General features: G+C 43.5%; 1 protein-coding gene across 4 annotated transcripts in view; it reads right to left on the bottom strand.

The window, feature by feature from the left end:
- ndst1b (N-deacetylase/N-sulfotransferase (heparan glucosaminyl) 1b) overlaps positions 1 to 26377 on the bottom strand; it is a 117864-nt gene that overhangs the window by 77486 nt on the left and 14001 nt on the right. For all 4 annotated transcript variants that reach the window (XM_055642823.1, XM_055642826.1, XM_055642824.1 and 1 more), the window contains one exon: positions 4784 to 4917. The gene's annotated coding sequence lies outside the window, so the exon portion shown is untranslated. The remainder of the gene's footprint in view (positions 1 to 4783; positions 4918 to 26377) is intronic.

Below are 26377 nucleotides of genomic sequence, written 5' to 3'. Positions count from 1 at the left end.
CATGAACACTGAACTATCCTCTCACCAATTAGAGAGCGGTCCTGACCTCTCATCTACCTCTTTGGAGACTATCAACTATCTTTAATCTGACTTTACCTTGCATTAAACATTATTCCCTTATCATGTATCTATACACTGTAAATGGATTGATTGTAATCATGTATAGTGTTTTTGCTGACTGGATAGCATGCAACTAAAACACTTTTCACTGTACCTTGGTACACGTCACAATAATAAACTAAACTAAACTGTAGAAGCAAAGAACTGCAGATGCTGATTTAGGCCAAAGGAAGACACAAAGAGGCAGCATCTCTGGAGAAAAAGGATGCTGCCATTTTGAGTTAAAAAAAGGGGGTTATCGGTACACATTACAAAAATAATAACAATAATAATAATAATATATTTGGCACATGTGACAATAATAAACCTAAACCTAAAACCAGCAACAAACAATCAAATGTTAATCGCCCTCATCCTTAACATTTTAAAATTAGATTTTAAGATTGTAATCTTGCAACTGAACAGTCTCAGCCAAAATCATTAAGGGGAGGAAGCAGGCTTTGCTGTCAGGTGTTGTGTGGAAGTGTGGATCGGCGTGCAAGAGTCCCTTGGCACCTAGACACAGCTGCAAAGTGTACTTGTTGCTGGAAGTGCTTCAGTGGTGACCCGGCACAGTCTCCTCAACGAGGAGTGAAAACTCGTCGCACGAGGAAATTGGAACCAGCTTTGTTTCAACCTTAATATTCACCCTCTGGAACGGAGCATTGCACAACAGATGTGTTAAAATCATAAACATTACATAACAGCATAGAAACAGGGCCTTCTGGCAATGGAAAATAATTTGTATAAAATTTGAGGGGAATTCATAGGGTGAATGCACAGTCTTTTACGTAGGGCAGGGGAATCAAGAACTGGAGGACATAGGTTTAAGGTGAGAGGGGGAAGATTTAATAGGAACCTAAGGGACCTACGTAGGAGAAATGCACACTATCTTAATCGTGGGTTAAGAAATCAAGAAATAGAGAGCATTAGAGCGAGAGGGAAATGATTTACTGAGAACCTGTGGAGCAAATGTTTTCACACAGAGTGGTGAGTATATGGAACGAGCTGCCAGAGGAGGTAGTTGAGGCAAGGTACCATAGCAGTCTTTAAAAAAAGATTTGGACAGGTACATGGATAGGCAAGGTTTAGAAGGGTACGGGCCAAACACTGGCGAGTGGGACTAGCGTAGATAGGGCATCTTGGTCAGCGTGGACGAGTTGGCCAGATTCCGCGCTGTGTGATTCTATGACTAATGCACACATGGTCACAAGAGCAATATTATAATAAAAATTACTTGGGAGTGGAGATAATCTGAAACAGCCAGGGGATGTGTTTAATATCTGAGCTTTCGAGCTAACATGAAGCGTATAAGACACGGGCTGTCAGAAGGTTTACTGGGTGGAGATGATACTGATAACTCTAAGGTGACCCGATGGAATGCAAGCTCATGATCAATAAACAAATAAAGATATGAACAGATAAACCAGAGACAGGAGCGGACTTGTCTCAACTGCAGGAGTACGTGCTGAGGGACGAACTGAAGCTCGGTGCTTCCAATGCGAAGCCTCAGTGGGGGAGAACCACAGTCTAGAGTCCTTCCGCTGCTGGACACCGAGGAGCAGGTTTGTAGGTTAATTGGCTTCTGTAAATTTCCTCCTGGTGTGTAGGATAGAGGTAGTGTACAGGTGATCGTTGGTCGGCACGGACTCCATGGGCAAAGGGTCTGTTTCCATGATGTAACTCTAATCTAATTTAAACTCAACCGAACACCCCTGGGAGGGGGTGGAGAGGGGGCACATGAATGGCAAGGGTGTTTGGTATCAAGACAGGTTCTAACACTACTGGATATAACACTAGCATTATTGAATCTAGAGACACACTCAGAATGTTTTAAGACATTGGCCTGTTTTTATGTTTTGGACATATTATTTATTGCAAAATAAATTTTAGATTTGAAATTAAAAGAATCAGCCTTTTGAAGCGAACCTAGCATTCAGTATTGAACATAGGACAGCACACCGCAGGAACAGGCCCTTCTGCCCACAATATCTGCGCTGACCATGTTGCCAATCTAACTTGTTCCATTTGCCCACTCTGTCTGTATCCCTCCATTTCTTGCCTGTTCATGTGCCTATCTAAACATCTCATAAACATCACTATCATATCTACCTATCCACGTCCTCCATCGATGCTACCTGACCGGCTAAGTACTTTGTGTTTCTGTTTTTATATCTCTTTGTTAATATTGCCCCACCTGCCTGCGTTTGGCCTATATACCTGTAAATCTGTCCTATCCATACACATGTCTAAATGTTTCTTAAATGTTGCAACAGGAATTACCTCAACCCCCTCCTCCAGCAGCATGTTTCACACACCCACCCCCCTTGGTGGAAAAAAAGTTATCCCTCAAGTTCCTATTAAACCTTCCCCCCTCATCTTAAACCTATGTCCTTTGGTTATCGATTCCCCTACACTGGGCAAAAGGCTCTGTACAGTTAACCTATCAATTCCTCTCATGATTTTGTCCAACTCTATAAGATCACCCCCACGGACTGACTCGTATACTGAAAGCCGGGACTGGTGGAAGCAAGCATAACCATTCACCTTCTTGACCATGTAGAAATCCCTATTCTGAGCAAAAGACTCTGTGCATTTGCCCCTTCTATTTCTCTCATGCTTTTGTACACCATCAGCATCATTCAGTCTGTTATTAATAATGTCTTGTTGACCGCACTAACCCTTGAAACGTCTGATCTACCATCAGAAACTTACCCATTTAATACCTCACTATTATACCATTATCTGTGGCCAGCTCATTGATTCAGTAATTACTCTATCTGACGCCAGTAGTCATATAATTACCGGTTCTTCCATCATTGGCCATATTATGTTATCCATTTTCCACAGGAATGCAAGTGATGCTCTTATCTAATCATTCGCTAATAAACTTAGCTAAACATTTAAGGTCACTTTGCCTAGATCTTACATTGTTCAGCTCATCAGAAAGACCCTGAGTGTAGGAAGAGTCATAGAGTCATACAGCACTGAAACATGCCCTTTGGCCCAACTTGTTCATACTAACCCAAATGCCCCATCTAAGCTAGTCCAATATGCCTGCATTTGTCCCATATCCTTCTAAACTTTACTTGCCCATGTACCTGTCTAAGAATATGAAGAAGGGTTCCAGCCCAAAACGTCACCTATTCTTCCTCCCGAGATGCTGCCTGACCCGGTGAGTTACTCCAGCTTTTTGTGTCTATCATCATAGGATTCATACTGAGTCATACGGGATACTGAGTTGGATGATCAGCCATGATCATATTGCATGGCGGTGCAGGCTCGAAGGGCCGAATGACCTACTCCTGCACCTAATTTCTATGTTTCTATGTTTCTATAAGTTCTAGAAGAATTAGGCCCATCAAGTCTACTCCACCATTCAATCACGACTGATCTATCTTTCCCTCCCAATCCCATGCTTTCTCCCCATAATCCTTGACGCCCGTACTAGTCAAGAATCTACTAATCTGTCAATCTCCGCTTAAAAAATATGCAATGATTTGGCCTCCATTGCCGACTGTGGCAATGAATTCCACAGATTCACCACCCACTGACAAAATTAATTCCTCATCTCCTTTCAAGATATGCCCTTCTATTCTGAGGCTGTGCACTCTGGTCCTAGAATCTCCCACTAGGGAAACATCCTCTTCACATCCACTCTATCCAGGCCTTTCACTATTCGATAAGTTTCAATACTCTCTCATCCTTCTAAATTCCAGCTAGTCCAGGCACAGTGCCGTCAAATGCTCATTGTACAGTATTACATTGGAAAGAATTCATATCCTCCTGTGGTTTTGATAATAGTTGACATATGATTTATCTGCTTATCACCAGCCATCACACTTCTCCCTGAATAATTCAGTAGCACCAGACTCCCAGAACTCTTTGATCACAACTGCAGAGAGTTTTACTGTTGAAGGAGAGAATTAGACAACCAGAGTCTTCTATGCAACATAGGAATGAGGAATCAATCCTCATTTTTTTCACAAGGAACAATTACTTTAGACTTTAGAGATACAGCACAGCAACAGGCACTTCAGCCCAAGTCTAGTCCGACCAATGATCACCTCGTACACTAGCACTATCCTACACACTATGAAACAATTTACAATTATACCGAGGCCAATTACCTTGCAGGCGCGGGCACACCGCGACGCCCTGTGTCTCCCTTTCAAGGGAGATGCTAAAAATGCATTTCGTTGTCTCTGTACTGTACACTGACAATGACAATAAATTGAATCATTTCATTTCATTTCATTACAAGCCTGTACATCTTTGGAGTGTGGGAGGAAACTGGCGCACCCGGAGAAAACCCACCCACGGTCAAAGGGAGAATGTGCAAACTCTGTTTTATAGTGTGTGTGTGTGTGTGTGTGTGTGTGTGTGTGTGTGTGTGTGTGTGTGTGTGTGTGTGTGTGTGTGTGTGTGTGTGTGTGTGTGTGTGTGTGTGTGTGTGTGTGACACATATAGACACACTCACACACACGTAAATATATATATATATATACACACACACACACAACTGAACTTCTTTTCATTTATTACATTGTTTACCGAATACTATGTTTACATATCTGTTGTGCTACGGCAAGTAAGAATCTCATTGTTTTGTTTGGGACTTATGACAATAAAACATTCTTGACTCTTGACCCTTGATTTGCTTGATATGATGACTTGGACTTACCAGTGCTGATGGTCGCTGGCTTGTGTTGTTGGAGACGTATTTGTCCCTTGCATCAGGTCACATGTTCCTGTGGTATTTTCAGGGAAGGAGACGTTTCTTGTCCATGCAGTAGTCACAGTAATGGAACACTTCACCTGTATGACAATGAGTATTTGTGTCATAGAACATAGAACAATACAGCACAACAGCCAGCCTTTCAGCCCACAATGTCCAAACATGATGCCAAATTAAGGTAATCTCCGACTGAAGGTCTGAAGAAGGGTTTCGGCCCGAAACATTGCCTATTTCCTTCGCTCCATAGATGCTGCTGCACCTGCTGAGTTTCTCCAGCACTTTTGTCTACCTTTGATTTTCCAGCATCTGCAGTTCCTTCTTAAACATTTTAGGTAGGTGACCCTTCTTCAGACTGATTGTAGTGGTGGGGGTAGGGAGAAACCTGGAAAAGAGGAAGGGGCCAGACAAAGCCTGGCCAGTGAAAGGTGGATACGGGGGAGGAGGCAAGAGGTTGATAGGCAGATGGTTGGACAAAGGCCAGAGATGAAAAGACAAAAATTGTGAGATGAGGAGAGAAGGAAGATGTGCGAAATGTGAAGCTAGAGGAAGGAATGGAAGTGGGACGTGTTGGGGGAAGGGGGAAGGGCAAAATGGTATGCGTCTAGGTGGGGCAAAGAGGATTGAGGAGAAAAGGTGGATGTGGGTACAGAGTCTTTCCTGAATATTCTGATCTATCAAATAAACTATTGAATAGTGTTTATAAACTATTGAAACTATTCAATCTTTTTAATTTTGCAGCCAACTCTAAATTAAGATTATATTAAAGAGAGTTGGCATTCCTTCAATTAGTTTGAACAGATTAATAGCAAATTAAATTTTATACTGGCACATGACGCATGGGCCAAATGGGTTCAGTTGAGGAGTTTTTTCATTGTAAATTTGATTTTAAAATTCTATCCAGAGCACATTGACATTGTATTGACATGGATAGAAATTTGGTTGGCAACAGGAAACATTGTGCAATTTTGAAAGATAGAACAACAGATATTTAATGAGGATAGAGGTAGCCCAGAGATGTTTAAAAGGGATTTAATTGCACACGCTGCTTCCGAAGTTAAGTTCATTGTCACAAAACACAGAAATGACCGTTGCCCACATCGATCAGCATGTCCCATCAGCACTAGTCCCTCCTGCCTGCGTTTGGCCCATATCCCTTTAAACCTATCCTACCTGTTTAAATGTTTCTTAAACGTTACAATAGTACCTGCCTAAACGATACAACGACCACCCTTTGTGTAAAAAAAGGGTACCCCTCGGGTTCCTATTAAGTCTTCCCCCTCACCTTAAACCTATGCCCTCGGGTTCTCGATTCCCCTACTCTGGGCAAGACTGTCATAATTTATGAGATCATGATTTTGTACACCTCTATAAGATCACCCCTCATCCTCTTGCGCTCCAAGGAATAGCCTGCTCAACCTGTCCCTATAGCTCAGGTCTTCGAGACCTAGCAATACCCTTGCTTATCTTCTCTGCACCCTTCCCAGCTTGACAATATCTTTCCTATAACATGCTTATTAGTTACAACAAATGTGGGTCCCTTGAAGACAGAAACAGGTGAATGTATTGTGGAGAGCAAGGAAATGGCAGATGAGGTGAACAGGGAATTATGGACACATTGGGAATCATTTTCCAATGTTCTATAGATTCTGTATCAGTTCGTGTAGATTGGAGGGTAGCTAATGTTATCCCACTTTTTAAGAAATGAGGGAGAGAGAAAGGAATTATAGACCAGTTAACCAGACATCAGTGGTGGGGAAGATGATGGAGTCAATCGAACTTGACTAATCTTCTGAAATTTTTTGAGGATGTAAGAAGTGAAATGGACAGGGTAAAACCAGTGAATGTAGAATGAAAGTACCTGGATTTTCAGAAAGCCTTTCATAAGGTCCCACACAGGAGATTTGTGGGCAAAATTAGAGCACATTGACATTGTATTGACATGGATAGAAATTTGGTTGGCAGACAGGAAACAAAGAGTAGGGATTAACGGGTCACTTTCAGAATGGAAGGCAGTGACTAGTGGGGTGCCGCAAGGTTCAGTGCTGGGCCCACAGCTATTTACAATATAGATTATTGATTTAGATAAGGAATTAAAAGTAACATTAGCAAATTTGCAGATGACACAAAGCTGGGTGGCAGTTTGAACTGTGAAGAGGATGCTATAAGGGTGCAGGGTGACTTGGACAGGAATACAATGAGAACTGGGTGTCCATGTACATCAGTCACTGAAAGTAAGCATGCAGGTACAGCAGGCAGTGAAGAAAGCTAATGGCATGTTGGCATTCATAATGAGAGGAGTTGAGCATAGGAACAAATATGTCCTTCTGCAGTTGTACAGGGCCCTGATGAGACCACACCTGGAGTATTGTGTGCAGTTTTGATCTCCTAATTTGAGAAAGGACATTCTTGCTATTGAGGGACTGCTGCATAGGTTCACAAGGTTAATTCCCGGGATGGCGGGACTGTCATATGATGAAAGAATGGAACGACTGGGATTTTATTCACTGGAATTTAGGATGAGAGGGTATCTTATAGAAACATATAAAATTATTACGGGATTGGACACGCTAGATGTAGGGAATATGTTCCCAATGTTGGGGGAGACCAGAACCAGGGTCCACAGTTTAAGAATAAGGGGTAGGCCATTTAGAACTGAGATGAGGAACAACGTTTTCTCCCAGAGGGTTGTGAATTTGTGGAATTCTCTGCCTCAGAAGGCAGTGGAGGCTGATTCACTGGATGAATTTAAAAAAAAATTAGATAGAGCTCTTTGGGCTAGCGGAATCAAGGGATATGGGGAGAAGGCAGGAACGGGGTCCTGATTGTGGATGATCAGCCATGATCACATTGAATGGCGGCGCTGGCTTGAAGGACCGAATGGCCCACTCCTGCACCTATTGTCTATGTATCTATGTGTGATGCCCAAAACTGAACACAATTCTCTGCATGTGGCCTCACAAGTTAATATGTTAATAACTAGAGAGACACGTAGAATAGTGGGTTGACAGTTCGAATGTCAAATTCAACTGTGACCCTGAAGAGACTTTGTAATGAAATGGTTGACTACACTTGGATTACCGCAAGTGGAACGTGCTGCCAGGGGTGATGGTGAAGGCAAATACGATAATAGCGTTTAAGAGGCTTCAGGATAGGTGCATGGATATGCAGGGAATGGAGGGATATAGATCACGTGCAGGCAGATTAGATGTGGCAGAAGACCTGTTGCCTTACAGCACCAGAGACCAGTGTTCGATCATGCCCTCGGGTGCTGCCTATGCGGAGTTTCATACTTTCTCACTGTGACCACAAGAGCTTTCTCCAGGCGCTCTGGTTTCCTCCCACATCCCAAAGGCTTGCGGGTTTGTAGGTTATTCAGTTTCTGTAAATTGCCCCAAGCGTGTAGGGAGTGAATGAGAAAGTGCAATAACAGAGAGCTAGTGTGACCAGGTCGGCATGGACCTGGTGGGCCGATGGGCCTGTTTTCACGCCCAGCAAGTAAGAATTTCATTATTCTGGTGTGTGTGGATATGACACTTAAACACTCTTGACTCTTGAAGTGGAGGAGATTAAAAGAGAAGTTTAACGGATTGAATGATTACGGTCAGGTACATCCCTGACCATTGCACCAGATCAATAATGCACAGGAAACATATTTCAAGTAATGCAATAATTTAGAACAGTTCTTGAATAAATAATGCTTCTACTCAGAGGGTATTTAGATTGATCTATTGAAGAACATATGGATTCACAGCCCCCCGGGTGTGTTGTGGGGAAGGGCTTGGAGTTTAGACTGTTGATGGGTCGTCTCTGTTGGAGCACTAAAGTTATGAACGAATAATGCCTCCGTTAATGCCACATGGAATACATTGCCATAGACGTCTGTGGAGGCCAAGTCATTAAGTGTTTTAAGGTGGAGATTGACAGATACGATTGGTAAGGGGGAGAAGGCAGGAGAATGGGGCTAATAGATCAACCGGTTGAATCGTGGAGTAGACTAGATGGACCGAATGGCCTACTTCTGCTCCTATGACATGAACTTATTATCACATTTCTTAATCCATTATATTCATTACAACATAGAACAGTGCAGTGTGTAGGAAGGAACTGCAGATGCTGGTTTAAATCAAAGGTGGACACAAAATGCTGGAGCAACTCAGCGGGACAGGCAGCATCTCTGGAGAGAAGGAATGGGTGGCGTTTCGAGCCGAGACCTTCTGATCAGTCTGAAGAAGGGTCTCGACCCGAAACGTCGCCCATTGAACAGTACAGTACAGGACTAGGACCTTGGACCCACAATATCCGTGATGAACATGATGAACTAATCTCCTCTGCCTGCACGTGATCCACATCAATCCATTCCATGTATATCCGAAAGCCTCATGAACGCCACGATCGTATCTACCTCCACCACCAGCCACCTCCTCCACCATGTAACGTGTTCCAGGAACCCACAACACTCTATGCAAAAGTCACTAGCCCCCTCGCAATCACCTTTAAACTTTGCCCCTCTCACCTTAAAGCTGTGCCCTCTGGACATTTCCACCCTGGGAAAAAAGTTCTGACTGTCTACCCTATCTATGCCTCTCATAATGTTATATACATCCACCATGTCTCCCATCAACCTCCAGCATTCCAGAGATAACAATCCACGTTTGTCCATCCTCTCCCTGTCGTTAATACCCTCTAATCCAGCCAGCATTCCCATTAACCTCTTTGCACCCTCACCAAGGCCTCCACATCCCTCCTGTAATTGGGGCTGACCAGATCTGGGTACACACAATCATCATATCTGCAAACAAAGATACAAAGTGCTGGAGAATAGTCGAGAATAATATTCTCTACGATACAAGAAGAGAAATTTCCTGCTGCAACATATATCCTGTGGGTACCCGCTCAACGCCACTAGTATTTGGAAAGTATGATTTTAACAGGAAAAGTTCTATTAAAAAATACAACTCTTTAGGTTTAGGTTTATTATTGTCCCGTGTACTGAGGAACAGTGAAAACTTTTGCTTTGCATGCTATCCGATCGCATAGGATAACACTGTACATAAATACAATCAAGTCAAACTCAAGTACAATAGGTAGAGCATAGGTCTGAAGAAGGGTCTCGACCCGAAACGTCACCCATTCCTTCTCCCCAGAGATGCTGCCAGTCCTGCTGAATTACTCCAGCATTTTGTTTCTATTTTCAGATAGAGCAAAGGGGATGATACAGAGCGCGGGGCATAGTTCCCACCATTGTAGTGCACCAGTTCCAGAGATAGTCCAATGTCCACAATGGGGAAGAGGTGAATTAAACAGTACCCCAGCTTACCCTAAATATTTCAGTTGGTCAGACAGCGTCTCTGGAGAATATGGATCATATCTGCCTCCACCACCACCCCTTGGAACAGAAACCTTCACTTTTCCACCAATGAAGACCCTTGCAATAAGAATAAAAAGGACTAGGGGCGGATTGGTGGCTCAGCGGTAGTTGCTCCCTTCCAGCTCCCTTCCAGAGACCCGGGTTCGATCCTGACTTTGGGTGCTGCCTGTGTGGAGTTTGTACATACTCCCTTTGATCACGTGCGTTTTCTCCTGGTGCTCTGGTTTCCTCCCACACTCCAAAGGCGAACAGGTTTGTAGGTTAATTGGCTTCAGTAAGAATTGTAAATTGTCCCTAGTGGGTAGGATAGTGCTAGCGTGCGGGGTAATCGCTGGTCGGCATGGACTCGGTGGGCCACAGAGCCTGTTTCCGCACTATCTCTAAACGAAACTAAACTAAAGATTCTTCTGACAAGAGTCACGGAAGTAAGCCTGAGCAAAGGAATCATCTACAAGGAGGTCACTGCAATAATGTCATTTTGCATGGTCATACAAGACAATGTTGCAATAATGTGACTGTCAAATGTCACATTGTTGCTAGATTTGTATCCTTATTCATGAGGTTTGAAGAAGATACATTCATCTTACAAGTTAAAGTGTTACATCTTACAAGCCAATTGTACAAGCAGTCCTATCGACCCAATTATATTTTGACCCAATAAATTGAGCTCCACTCAGGAACAGCTTCTTCCCCTCTGTTATCAGGTTTCTGAACAGTCCTTCCATAAGCTAGGGTACTAGCTTATGGACCTTGCACTTTGTCTCTCGAATTGGTGTGCTACAATGCTGAGAACTATATTCTGCACTCTGTATCTTCCCCTTTGTTCTACCTGTTGCACGAGTTTGATTTGATTATATCTATGTATAGTATTGCCTGGTCTGATTGGGCAGCATGTAAGACAAAGCTTTCCACCGCACCTCGGTAAACATGACAATAATAAACCTGTCTAGACCAATACATTTATGTATGCTTAATAATAGTTCACCAACATGGATTACATTTTGTACCACATCACTATTTTAACGTTCTGTGGGGAAAAAAACTGCCTCGCACTTGTCCTTTAAATTTTGCCCCTCCCACAAAGCTATGGTCTCTGTTTTTTGTTTGTTTTATAGTTTGGATATACAGCATGGGAACAGACCCTTCAGCCCAGCAATTCCACACCGACCATCGATCACCCATTCACACTAGTTCCATGTAATCCCACTTTCTCATCCACTCTGTACACACTCGGGGCAATTTACAGAGGCCAATTGGCCTACAAACCTGCACGCCTCTGGGACGTGGGAGGAATTCGGAACACCGGCAGGAAACCCATGCGGTTACGGGGAGAAGGAGCAAACTCCACACACAGACAGCACGTGAGACCGGGATTGAACCAGGGACTCCAGCGCTGTGAGGCAGCAGCTCTAGCAGCTGATCCATAGTGCCGATCCAAAAGAAACATAGCAACTAAAACGAATAGAGGGCGGATTTTAAAACACAAAATGATTAAAATTTGCAAACATTTCTTTCTTGATTTCTTATTTTTTTCCCTTTGTCTTCTAACAATTTAATTCTGCTTCAGGCTGGAAGTACTGGCAATCACATGACAGCGAGTGAGGTCAGGCGTTTGAAAGGGAAGTGCTGGGATGATTTATACGCCACAGCTGCTCTGGAAAGTTAGAGCAAGTTCACACAAGCGCCCGCTGCATTCCTGCGCGATTTAAACGCACTTAGGGGCGTCACAGTGATGAAGCAGTGGAGTTGCTGCCTTACAGCACAAGAGGCCCAAGTTCTATCTTAACCTCGGTTGCTATCTATACCGAGTTTGTATGTTCTCCCAGTGACCGTGTGGGTTTTCACCGGGTGCTCTGGTTTCCTCCCACATCAGAAAGACAATTCATCCTCCTGCGCTCTAAGGAATAGAGTCCTAGCCTGCTCAACCTCTCCCCATAGCTCAGGGCCTCAAGTCGAGCAACATCCTTTCAGCACCCTTTCCAGCTTGATATCTTTCTTATAACATGATATCCAAAATTCAACACAATACTCTAAATGCAGCCTCACCAACACTGGTTCTATCCTATGCTCTAGGGACACTAACCTACATAGAAACATAGAAAATAGGTGCAGGAGTAGGCCATTCGGCCCTTCGAGCCTGCACCGCCATTCAATATGATCATGGCTGATCATCCAACTCAGTATCCTGTACCTGCCTTCTCTCCATACCCCCTGATCCCTTTAGCCACAAGGGCCATATCTAACTCCCTCTTAAATATAGCCAATGAACTGGCCTCAACTACCTTCTGTGGCAGAGAATTCCACAGATTCACCACTCTCTGTCTGAAAAATGTTTTCCTTATCTCGGTCCTAAAAGATTTCCCCTTTATCCTTAAACTGTGACCCCTTGTTCTGGACTTCCCCAACATCGGGAACAATCGTCCTGCATCTAGCCTGTCCAACCCCTTAAGAAGTTTGTAAGTTTCTATAAGATTCCCCCTCAAACTTCTAAATTCTAGCGAGTACAAACCGAGTCTATCCAGTCTTTCTTCATATGAAAGTCCTGACATCCCAGGAATCAGTCTTGTGAACCTTCTCTGTACTCTCTCTATGGCAAGAATGTCCTTCCTCAGATTAGGAGACCAAAACTGTACGCAATACTCCAGGTGTGGTCTCACCAGGACCCTGTACAACTGCAGTAGAACCTCCCTGCTCCTATACTCAAATCCTTTTGCTATGAATGCTAACATACCATTCGCCTTCTTCAGTGCCTGCCGCACCTGCATGCTTACTTTTAATGAATGGTGTACCATGACACCCAGGTCTGTTTGCATCTCCCCCTTTCCTAATCGGCCACCAAACTTGCACATCTTTGGGATGTGGGAGGAAAATGGAAAAAACCCCTACGGTCACAGGGAGAACTTGCAAGCTCCGTAGAGTCAGCTACTGTAGTCAAGAACAAATCCGGGTCTCTGGCATTGTAAGGCATTAACACTACCGCTGTGCCACTGTGCCGCCCTATGCACCACATAGCTTTGTGGGAGTTTAAAGGAGATGTTTAAAGGCAAGGTTTTTTTTACAGTCTTAAAATAGTGGTGCAGTGCTAAATGTTCCTGCTGTATCTCGACAGTCATACATCACCTTGAAAATGTATCATCCACACTGACAATTATATTTGTGTGCAGCATCTGTTATTTACACCCATTCATGCTGCGTTTGGAAAGGCCACGCTGTGAATTTTCACTCTGCTTTAGCACACTACTGTCGTTGAGGGATACGGACCAAATGCAAGTAAATAGATCCAGCCTAGACTGCCAACTTGGTCAGCATGGACAAGGTGGGCCGAAGGCCTGTTTCTCTGCTGTATAGTTCTATGACCCTGTAACTAAATAATTATTGTATTAAACAAGTATACTGGGAAAATATAGCTGAGCAGGAACATATAGCACCTCGCCACTATTTTAAGATGCTGTGTAAAAAAAACCTGCCTCACATATGTCCTTTAAACTTTCCTCCTCCCACAAAGCTATGCCCTCATGTTTTTAGTTTAGAGACACAGCATTAAAACAGGCCCCTTAGCCCGCGGAGTCCACGCCCACCATCATTCACCCATTCACACTAGTTCGATTTCATCCCAATTTTTCATCCGCTTCCTATACATCAGGGGCAATTTACAGAGGGCCAATTAACCTGCAAACCCATATGTCTTTGGAATGTGGGAGGAAAACAGAGCATCTGAAGGAAACCCACGCGGTTACATGGAGAACGTGCAAGCTCCACGCAGACAGCACCTGAGGTCAGAATTGAGCCCAGGCCTCTGGTGCTGCGAGGCAGCAGCTCTACCTGCTGCATCCACTATGCCACCCTATTTCTTTCTAGGAAAAATAATTGAAGAATGAAGATATAATGCACCAATAAAGCTTTTCACTGCACCTCAGTACACGTGACAATAATAAGCTTAAACCAGGGCTGCCAACTCTTATGTATTGAGCATGAGAATCACGCATTTCGCCAAATTCTCACGCTGATCACAAATTTCTCACGCTCTGTCGTGAGAAATTCTGTGACCAACGAAAAGTAGTCATAGAGTGATACAGTGTGAAAACAGGCCCTTCGGCACAACTTGCCCACACCTGCAAAACATGCCCCAGCTACACTACCTGCTTTTGGTTCATAACCCTCCAAACCTGTCCTATCCATGTATCAGTCTAACTGTTTCTTAAATGTTGGGTTTGTTCCTGCCTCAATTACCTCCTCTGGCAGCTCGTTCCATATACCCACCACCCTTTGCGTGGAAAAAGTTACCCCTTAAAAAGTTACCTCTTAAAAATACTTCATACAAAAAACATTGAAATCATACTTCTACCATGCACTAAAACATGATTTTGAGACATCAAATTTCAAAGAGTCCCTAGCATGGGAGGGGGGGGACACCCTCCCTCCACTCGGTTGCTCCACTCCCTCGCAGGGTACCCCCAAGGCCAGTTATCCGTGATTGCTCAGCCTCCCCACTTCCAAAAACGCTCCGTGGCCCCTGGTTCAGACAGAGAGCACTGCCAGATGTGAGCGGGGAACTGAGGCCAGTTGTCCATGATGTCTGGATCCCAATGCTCAGCGCTTCGTGTTTCGGAGTTGGCTAATGTTATTGATTTGTAATTAGCCTGATTTGCCATAGAGGGAGTACAGAGAAGGTTCACCAGACTGATTCCTGGGCTGGCAGGACTTTCATATGAAGAAAGACTGGATAGACTCGGCTTGTACTCGCTAGAATTTAGAAGATTGAGGGGGGATCTTATAGAAACTTACACAATTCTTAAGGGGTTGGACAGGCTAGATGCAGGAAGATTATTCCCGATGTTGGGGAAGTCCAGAAAAAGGGGTCACAGTTTAAGGATAAGGGGGAAGTCTTTTAGGACCGAGATGAGAAAATCATTTTTTACAGAGAGTGGTGAATCTGTGGAATTCTCTGCCACAGAAGGTAGTTGAGGCCAGTTCATTGGCTATATTTAAGAGGGAGTTAGATGTGGCCATTGTGTCTAAAGGGATCAGGGGGTATGGAGAGAAGACAGGTACAGGATACTGAGTTGGATGATCAGCCATGATCATATTGAATGGCGGTGCAGGCTCGAAGGGCCGAATGGCATACTCATGCACCTATTTTCTATGTTTCTATGTAATTAGTTGACAAAACCTTAATTTATTAATTCTGAATATCCATGGGAATGGGATAAGTGTAATATTAAAATGATATGCAAGGTGTCAGGCTGTTTATCAAAACATACAGTCCCGATAACCCATTATTTCATTCAGTTAAATATTGGGACGGGAACACTATTGTCATTTGCCACTCAACTATACTGTTAGTTTACCTCAACAACTATTTCTAACCCCCCCCCCCCCCCCCCCCCCCCCCCCCAATTTCCTTTGGCAGGTTGAATAGAAATGTCCCCAGTCGCGTTTTATTAATAGAACACGTAGATGAACATCCTAAAGGAGTTTAGTCAGATGGAAACTGATTCAGATGCAATATTTAAGAGCTTGTTCAAAGATGGGGCATATTTGAAAGGAGTGACAAGGATACTAGCAGGGGAATGTGTGAGCAGGTTATTATTTGTCTTTAGTTTTAGCTTGAACCAGGACATCTGAAGATTTAAAGTTTAATATAGTAATTGTGCTGATACTGACTCCAACCAATCACGTAATGAACATCATCCCTTCTGGAGGTTTTATTTTTCTGATGCCATTTAAACTTCACTTGGATTTCAATCACTTTAATGTAAAAGTAATTGGGAATGGGGAGCATTGGAACAAAAATTTACCCTTGGTACATATTAACTGTAATATAATAATGTATGCATGTTGGTAGGTGCAATCAAAACAAAGATCTTTTTTATCATTGTTGTGTTATGAATAACACAGAAAATATGATATACTCTTAAGATCCCATTTAATAGAATAATATTGCTTAAATATAGTTATTGGACGTTGCATTTTGGAAAAGTCCCAGCTGAGAGGAAGACAGCAAAATACTGAAAATCCCGACTTCAGGACAATTTGTTAGGAAAATGAAGGAAATGGTAACAGAATACATGAATATACTAGGATCATTCATGTGCTGCACCTGTTGATCAGAGCCCGTCTCTACTGTGGAATGTAATTTAACTTAACCCTATTCATAGCTAATCCAATTTAAAGCATAAATATTGCATTCAAGTGTAAGTTAAAAGACTTGCTACAGTATGCTCCAGATTGCACAATTTCAAGCTGAAAAATACAAAAAACTCCCCCCTCCCTCGGGCTTGGTCTCTCACAATTTCTCACTCCCAACTCTCACCCAATGTTGGCAGCCCTGCCTAAACCTAAATGTATTTTAATCACATTAAATCAAAGAGGCTTCAAAGGAACGATAAGATCAGCATGTTAAACAACATTCTCATTTTGTTACTTGCATTGGATACATGACAGAGTAAATGCAGTTAAAGTTAAAAAGTAATCTAAAATCTTAAACTCCTGGTTTGCATTTAGAAAACTTCATTGAGTGAGCAAGATGGGAAATTGAGTATAATTGCATCCGTGGTCATTGGTAAAATTGAAAACCTTACTTCCACTGGGATTATTCACGGAAATTCATTAAACTTGACTAAAACTCATTAACTATAGACCATTTAACAAAATCATCAACGTCTACTTCCTCATTACAGCAAGAGCACGAGAAAAGATTCAGATAGAATGCATTATTGAAAAGCTTGCTGGACAGATAATATCTATAATTTTAACTCCATTCTCTCACTTTCTTGCAATTAGAGCAACTTCAATGAGGAGATAAATTACAAAAGAATAGCCACTTGTCTGCTAAAATTCATTCTTGGTATAAAAACTTCTCAGTAGTTGTCACATAAATCTGATGGTCCATGGTAATGTTCCTAATAACGTTTCATGCAAGTCTAGCAAAAACATATTAAAACCTTTTTGCAACTTCTAGAAGACATCTCAGTAACATGATCACAAGAGCCAATAGGGATGGGGGGGAAAGGTTCTGACCTACTTACTAATACTCATATAAAAGAAATAATGTTTTAAAACATCTACTTAAGAAGTCTCGGCATGGTGGTGTAGCGGTAGAGTTGTTGCATTATAGCACCAGAGACCCCAGTTTGATCCTGACCACGGTGTTGTCTGTACGGAGATCGTACGTTCTCCCCGTGATCTGCGCGGGTTTTCTCCGAGATCTCGTTTCCTCCCACACTCCAAAGACGTACAGGTTCGCAGACTAATTGGCTTAGCATAATTGTATAATTGTAAATTGTCCCTAGTGTGTGCAGGATACCATTAGTGTGCGGGAATCGCTGGTCAGCGTGGATTCAGTGGGCCGAAGAGCCTGTTCCGCGCTGTTTCTCTAACCTTAAACTAAACAAAAACTAAAGTCTCGAGAATTATAAACATGTCTAAAGACTCTGTTCATTGATCTCAGTAAGTGGCAATAGTGGAATTATTCTGGACTGAATTATGAATTTAGATGGGGCATCTTGGTCGGCATTGTCGGCTGGAGGGTGTGTTTCCGTGCTGTATGGGTCTCAATATGTGACTAAAAATATTGCCTTAATTGCCAGACTAGAGCAAAAGAAAGAACAAAAACTGCAGATGCTGGTTTATACCAAAGATAGACACAAAGTGCTGGAGTAACTCAGCGGGTTAGGCAGCATCTATGGAGAAAAAGATGGGTGACATTTCAGGTCGGGACCATTCTTCTGCAAAGAGTGCAGTGAAGAAGCTGCCAGAGGAGGTAGTTGAGGCAACTGCTAAAACACGATGCATGGATAGGAAGGGTTAGAGGGATATGGGCCAAATGCAGGCAGGAGCATGAGCGTAGATGGGGCATTCTGGTCAGCATGGACGTTGGGCCTGTCTACATGCTGAACAACTCTATGTGTCAGTCTGAAGAAGGGTTTCGGCCCTAAACGTTGCCTATTTCCTTCGCTCCATAGATGCTGCTGCACCTGCTGAGTTTCTCCAGCATTTTTGTGTACCTTCGATTTTCCAGCATCTGCAGTTCCTTCTTAAACACGTACAACTCTATGACTCTGGGAAAGTCCACATATATTTAATATACTTTTCAAATCGTAAATAATGAGCCTTTGCCCTGTCCTCTAACTCACATTCACCCTATAATTCCCGTGCTTGCTATTCTAACATGGTTCCTGTTGAAAGAGCAAGTTACTTTCAGAATTCTCATCCCCAATTATAAAATCCTTTGCTCTTCTTCATCCATGCAATTTCTCTCACAAGTCTTGAGGATTCTGAATTTTAATTATTCGAACATTGGCAGCAACCCTTCAGTTGTCAAACATCAAAGGTTGTGAAATTTCTCCTTAAAATCTTATCCGATAATTAGCACAGTAATTTGTGATGCATCGGTTTGCTCATTGGAGTCATCTTTTCTGCAATAACAGTGATTTTTCAAAAGTTCTTAATTAGTCTTGGAGAGAAAGCTGAGATTGCAAAAGCCAAATTTAATTGCAAGCCTTTCTGGCTCTTCTTAAGGTTCTTTGGAATTTGATGGCACCAGAGCATGGCAACTCGCTACTTGCTGTTCCAGAAGAGGTTCTCTTGTGCTCATTTAATATATCATTTGACAGGATTGTATGCAGAGCAAGCTTTTCATGTGACAATAAATAAACTAACTAATTCACCAATTAATTTACATTGAAAGGATACAAAGTGCTGGAGTAGCTCAGCGGGTCAGGCAGCAGCATCTTTGAAGAAAGGTCTCGACCCAAATGGTCACCCATTCCTTCTCTCCAGATGCTGCCTGTCCCGCTGATTACTCCAGCATTTGTGTCCATCTTCGGTGTAAACAAGCATCAGCATACACACCTCTTCATACACACCTCTGTAGAACATGGATAGGCAACGTTTCAGGTCGGGACTCTTCTTCAGACTGACTGATGAACCTCTTTGATTACGTTTTTTTAAGACCCCCAACATCTTATGTTACTTGTAGATATAAGAACACAAGGCACTACAGAAACTGCCTTACGAAAAAAGACACAAAGTGGTGGAATAACCCAGCGAGTCAGGTAGCATCTCTGGAAAACATTAAGAGGCGAAAACATCAGGTCGGGAACCTTCTTCAGACTCAAGAAAGATCCTGACCCAAGACATAACCTCTCAAATCATTGACTTTTCTTACTGAGTGTATCAATCTCCGCTTTAAAAATACCCTCAATGACTCAGCCTCCACTGCTCTCTGTGACAATGAATTCCACAGATACACCACCCTCTGGCTAAATAAATTCCTCTTCATCTCCATTCTCAAGGTGTATGCTTTCATTCTGAGGCTGTGCCCTCTGGTCCTGGAAACATCCTCTCCACATCCACTCCATCCAGGCCTTTCACTATTCGATCCAGCACTTTCAATGAGATTTCTCCTCCCTACCCTTACTCACACCACATTCCCCATCCCATCCCATCCCATCCTCCATTCAATCCCACCCCTTTACCATCCCATTCCAGCAAGAGAAGTGTCTACACTAGGCAATTTATTCTTTAGACCTTAAAGATTCAGCCCGGAAACAGGCTCCTCGGCCCACACCGATCAACGGTCACCCCATATACTTGAACGATCCTGCACACCAACACTTACAACATTTACAATACTTACAGAAGCCAATTAACCTACAAACCTTTACGTCTTTGGAATGTAGGAGGAAGCCATTCATTCATTCATTCATTCATTCATTCATTCATACATTCATTCATTCATACATTCATTCATTCATAAACTATTCATTCATTCAAACCGGAGCACCTGGAGAAAACCCACGCTGTCACAGGGAGAACGTGCAAGCTCTGTACAGTGAGCACCTCTAGCCATTATCAATCCCGGGTCTCCTCTGTTAGGCGGCAACTCTACCACTTCACCACTGTGCTGCCCTTGTGTTCCTGTAAGGAGCATAATCAAGGCCAAGGATCAGAGATAGACTCAAAATGCTGGAGTAACTCAGCGGGTCAGGCTGCATCTTTGGAGAAAAGGGCTGAAGAAGGGTCTCACCTATTTCTTTTCTCCAGAGATGCTGCCTGACCTGCTGAGTTACACCAGCATGTTGTGTCTATCTACAAGGATCGGAGACACAGGAAGGAATACGCAGCTGAGGTTGCTCGCCTTGGGTTTGTGCCAAGACCTTTTGACTAGTTCTGGGAACAGACAACAATCATTCCTCCAATACTCAATCAGAAATATTGATCAGCTGGCAGGTTAGCATGTACATGAGACAGTCAAATGTTTTAATATTCAAGTTGCGACTCTCCGCATGTTAAATTAACCTCCTGCAAGGGAATGACATTTCTTGTGGCCATTTTTTTCTGGAGATGGACTAATGAACACAATGTTATAATTGCACAGTTAGCTAGTTATTAACACTTTGTTTTGGTCACATCCAAGATCACAAGAAAGTGCAGAGTTGCGGAAGCAGCCAAGCCATCACACAAACATGGCTCCCTTCCATTGCCTCCATCTATACTTCACACTGCCTCGGCAAGGCCACCAGCATAATCTCACCACGATCACTCCCTCTCCTCCCCTCTCCCATCAGGCAAGAGGTACAGAAGTGTGAACACGCACACCTCTGAATTTAGGGACAGTTTCTTCCCAGCTGTTATCAGGCAACTGAACCATCCTATCACCAACTAGAGAGCGGTCTACCTTATTGGGGACCTTGGACTATCTTTCATCAGACTTTACTGGACTGTATCTTGCACTAAATGTTATTCCCTTTATCATGGATCTGTACACTGTGGACGGCTTGATTATAATCATGTGATCTTTCTGGTGAATGGATCGCATGCAAAATATGTGCCTTGGTAAATATGAAAAAAAAACTAAAGTAAACTAAACTAAAAATCAAGCAGGGGTGAATGTACAGTGTCTTTTTTCCTGGGGGAGTGGAATAAAGAACTAAACGGAAAAACGACTGAGAATGCTAGACCGGGGCAGGCAGCATCTCTGGAGGACATGGATGGGTGATCTTTCTTGTCAAGACCCTTTCTTCAAACAGATATGTACTTTCAAGTTTTTGTATCTTCAAAGTCCAATGTCCATAATGGGGTAGAGGTGAATTGGACAGTGCCCTAGCTTATGGAAGGACCGTTGAGAAGCCTGATAACAGAGGGGAAGAAACTGTCCCTGAGACTGGTGGTCTGTGTTTTCAAGCTTCTGTACCTACTGCCCGACAGGAGCAGGGAGAGAAGAAGGAATGACCGGGGTGGGACAGGGACAAATCTTTGATTATGTTGATTGCTTTCCCGATGCAGTGTGGATTGCAGATGGAGTCGATGGTGGGGAGTCCGGTCTGTGTGACGGGCTGGGCTACATCCACAACTCTCTGCAATTACTTATGATCTTGGGCGGAGGATTTGCTAAACCAAACCGTGATGCATCCTATTAGGATGCTTTCAACTGTGCATCTATAGAAGTTGGTATGATAGGTTGGAGATATGTCGAATTCCCTTTTAACTTTCACACTCCGGCCTTCAAATAACACTTTCATGAAAATCACACAGCCGTGAGAATCACCACTCAGTCGAGGAGAGCTGGAGATGGAAACAATCTGTACAAAGAGTAAGTTTCTTTCTAAAAGACCTTTGGTGACACAGGGAACTGCAGATGCTGGAACCGTAAGCAAAACTCAAAGTGTTGGAGAAATTCAACTGGTCAGGCATCACCTGAGGAAGGAATGGACAGACGACGTTTCGGGTTGGGACCCACCTTCATACTGATTGTAACAAGGGTCATAAAGCTGGAAAGGAGAGGTGGGGGTACGACAAAGCCTCACAAGTGATAGGTGGATACAGGTGAGGTGGGGGTGATTAACAGATGAGTGGAGTAAAGAGCTTGTCCCACTTGGCCGTCATTTATTCGACAGGCCAGTGGTGGCTGTCGCGCGCGTCATCATGCGTCCGCACAGCCATCTGGAGCGCGTGACGTCATTTGAATACCCAGTTTATGATATTTACCCAGTTTATGATGTTTATGGTGATTTTCTAAAATGTTCCAGTTTCTTGAGTGATGCAAGCAATTGGAAAAACTGCAGATGTAATGGCCCTATTCAAAAAAAGAGGTGAATGAAAAGTAGCAAGCTGCAGACCAAATTAATCTGTGGGGAGGAACTGCAGATGCTGGTTTAAATTGAAGATAGACACAAAATGCAGGAGTAACTCAGCAGGACCTGCAGCATCTCTGGAGAGAAGGAATGGATGATGTTTCAGTCTGAAGAAGGGTCTCGACCTGAAACGTCACCCATTCGACCCAAAAGGTCACCCTGTCCCACTTGGCCGTCATTTAAGCGATAGGTTGGTGGCGTGCGAAGATTTCGTGCACGCTACCCACACGCTACCAGGTCGCGTAAATGACAGCCAAATGGGACAGGCCCTTAAGTGACAAAGGCCAGATGAGAAAAGAAGACAAAAGGGTGTCAGACAAGGAGAGAAGAGGAGGTGTGAAATGTAAAGTTCGAGGGAGGGATGTGGGTGGAAGGGGACTGGAGGGGAGGGAAAGAGGTGGATAAAAGTGAAATATGGGAATTGGGGATGGCAGGTGAGTGTATGAAGGAGGGGAAGCAGCTAGGTGACTGAAGCAGTGGTGGAGTTGCTACCTCACAGAGCCAGAGACCCGGGTTCGATCCTGACTACGGGTGCTGTCTGTGCAGAGTTTGTACGTTCTATCTGTGAACCTGCGAGTTTTCTCCAGATGCTCCAATTTCCTCCCACACTCCGACAACGTCTGGGTTTGTAGATTAATTGGCTTTAGTACAATAGTAAATTATCCCTACTGTATAAGATGGTGCAAGTGTGCAGGGTGATTGATGGTCGGCACGGGTCTCGGCGGGCTGAAGGGCCTGTTTCCACGCTGTTTCTCTAAAGTCAAGCGAGTTTAGTTTAAATTTAAGTTTAACTTTAGTGAGATGGTGGGAGAAATGAATATGCTCAGGTGAGGGAGGAGGGGGGAGAGCAGGGGAACAAGGGGGAGGATGGGCTTACATGAAATTAGAGAGCTAGAGATGGCTTGAAGGTCTGATCAGAATCTTGCTCTGAGCATTTCCTTTCAGTGACCTGAATGTTTTGAGTCCAGGATTCTGTGGTAAAGCAGCTGGACTTGGCGGCATGGCTCAACAACTGACGTGAGAGGTTTTTGTACAGAAACCTGATGTAACATGGCACCCACGTCAACCTACTGCCTGTTCTTTCATGGTTCCACTGCCCATTAATTTCAACTTCAGGAAGCGAAATGGTACACATACGTTGACGGTGCCGAAGTAGAGATGCGTCAAGTTCCTAGGAGTAAATATCACCAGCAACCTGTCCAGGACAAGCCATATCGAAGTAAAGTCCGAGGAAGCACACCAACGGCTCTACTTCCTTAGAAAGCATAGGAAGTTCGACATGTCCCCATCAACTCTCACCAACTTCTACAGATGCGCCGTAGAAAGCATTTTATCAGAATGCATCACAACATGGTTGGTAACAGCTCCATCCAAGGCCACAAGAAATTGTAGAGTTGTGGACGTTGTCCAGATCATCACAAGAACCAACCTCCTTTCCATTGACTCCATCTGCACCTCCTGTTGCCTCGGCAAGGCCACCAACATAATCAAGGACCAGTCTCACCCCGGTCAATCCCTCTTCTCACCTCTCCCATCAGGCAAGAGGTACAGAAGTGTGAAAACGCACACCTCCAGATTCAGAGCTAGTTTCTTCCCAGCTGTTATCAGGCAACTGACCCATCCTATCACCAGCTAGAGAGTGGTCCTGACCTCACACCTTTCATTGAAGTCCTTCGGACTATCATTAATCGGACTTTACTGGACTTTATCTTGCACTAAACATTATTCCCTTTATCCTGTATCTGTTCTCTGGGAGCAGCTTGATTGTAATCATGTATAATCTTTCCGCTGACTGGATAGCACGCAACATAAAAGCTTTTCACTGCACCTCGGTACACGTGACAATAAATAGACTAAACTATTTCTCCACGTGACGCTCTCTTCTAGAGTTGGAGGTTTGCAGAGCGGGGGGGAGCGGCTTTAAGAAGCATAGGCTGAGTTAACCTTGATTCATACATGTTACTGGTCAAATTAATGTTCTCTTGCTAAGACAACCCACTCCCCTGAGGCATTTCTACATGCCTTACCACCTCACCCACATGGTCATTATTCATAGATGTCTCCTTGACAGCACCAGCACATACAATCCCCCAGACACCTACACACTCTCGAACTTCCAGGAAAAACTGACGGATATTGATTGGAGAGCAACCAAGGTCATTTATTTTTGTTCTGAGCCCAGGGGCATGTCACAACTGGAGGGTTCCTGCCTCCATTGCCTGCAATTTTTCTTCCACATATAAACTATATGCATTATAAAAAATAAATACAGAACAAAAAAACAGATGTTCTCAGTATCTATGCAAAACCCATGCATATAACTCTTCATACATTCTTAGTATCCATACATTAAATAGTTTCAAACTCAGTAATGTTCGCATCTATCTTAACACAAAATCAATGGTGAAGATAGACATAAAATGCTGGAGTAATTCAGTGGGACAAGGCAGCATCTCTGGAGAAAATGGATACGTGACGTTTCTGGGTCAGGATCATTCATCAGACCCAAACATCACCTATCCATGTACTCCATAGATGCTGCCTGACCCGCTGAGTTACGCCAGCTCTTTGTGTCTATCTTTGGTATAAACCAGCATCTAGTTTAGTTTAGAAAGGAACTGCGGATGCTGGTTTAAACCGAAGATAGACACAAAAAGCCTGAGTAACTCAGCGGGACAGGCAGCATCTCTGGAGAGAAGGAACGGGTGACGTTTCGGGTCGAGACCCTTCTTCAGGCTGAAAGTCACGGGAAAGGGAAAGGAGAGATATATTCAGACTGAAAGTTGATGTCACTCTGGACCCTCTCCAATGGCAGCACACCCTATCTCAGATAACAGTTACGGCATCGTTTACGAAAACAAAAGCTAGTCCACCTCTGAGTGTAATAAGGCGTTATATAAATGAAAGTTTATATTACAAAGCCTTCAAGCCAAAACAGTACTTTCAGGCCACCCTTCATTCATCATCTCAGAGTGCTCAATTTGGAGGATGACTTTAACTTTGATATTTCACCCAAGCTCAAATGTTTCCTTCAGTTATGATTCTGGTTTGGAAGGCTACATCCATAATAATATTACACTGCTACCTGGCAATCTTTCACAATTCAATTGATCATAGTGTGAACATTTAACACATGCACTGTTCATCTTAGTACATCAAGAGACAGAGAAAATGCAAACTCATCCCAACACTCCAGATGGCCTAAGATACAAAAACTTGAAGGCATACGGTTTGCACATTAGTTGGCTTTTGTAAAGTGTCCCTGGTGTGTACCATAGGAACTAGTGTGAATGGGTGATCTTTGGTCGGCACGAACTCGGTGGGCCGAAGGGCCTAGTTCCATGCGGTATCTCTAGTCTAAACTAAACATGTACCCCGATTCAGAAAAATACATAAAGATACAGGGATAAAGTTTAATTTGCATGCTCGCCAAATCAATCACACAATATCCCACAAGAAATTGTAGAGTTGTGGATGTAGCCCAGTCCATCACATCAACCAGAACCGCCACCATCGACTCCATCTCCACTTCACACGGCTTTGCGAAAGCAGCCAACATAATCAATGACTTAGTCCTGTCCCACCCTGGTCATTCCTCCTTCTCCCCGCTCCCGTCCAGCAGAAGGTACAGAAGCATGAAAGCACGCACCTCCAGACTCAGGAACTGAGTTTCTTCCCCGCTGATATCAGGCTTCTGAACGGTCCTTCAATTAGGTAGAGTACTGTTCTTTTTGCCTCTACCCCATTGCGGACATTGGACTTTGTCTATCTAACTGATGCGCTACAATGCTGAGAACTATATTGCATATTCTGTAACTTCTCCTTTGCTCTACCTATTGTATTTGAGTTTGAACTGATTGTGTCTGACGTTTGGTGTATCTGATCAGTTTAGATAGCATGAAAATCAAAACTTTTCACTGTACGTCAAAACATGTGACAATAATAAACTTAAATGTATGGTATAATTCTCCGCATTGTAATGCACCAGTTCCAGAGACAAAGTTCAATGTCTGCAACTGGCACAGTGGCACAGCA

The sequence above is a fragment of the Leucoraja erinacea genome, chromosome 11 (genome assembly GCF_028641065.1).
Source record: "Leucoraja erinacea ecotype New England chromosome 11, Leri_hhj_1, whole genome shotgun sequence".
Lineage (NCBI taxonomy): Eukaryota > Metazoa > Chordata > Chondrichthyes > Rajiformes > Rajidae > Leucoraja > Leucoraja erinaceus.
The sequence above is the reverse complement of the archived record's forward strand: the minus strand, read 5'-3'. Positions and strand labels throughout refer to the sequence as shown.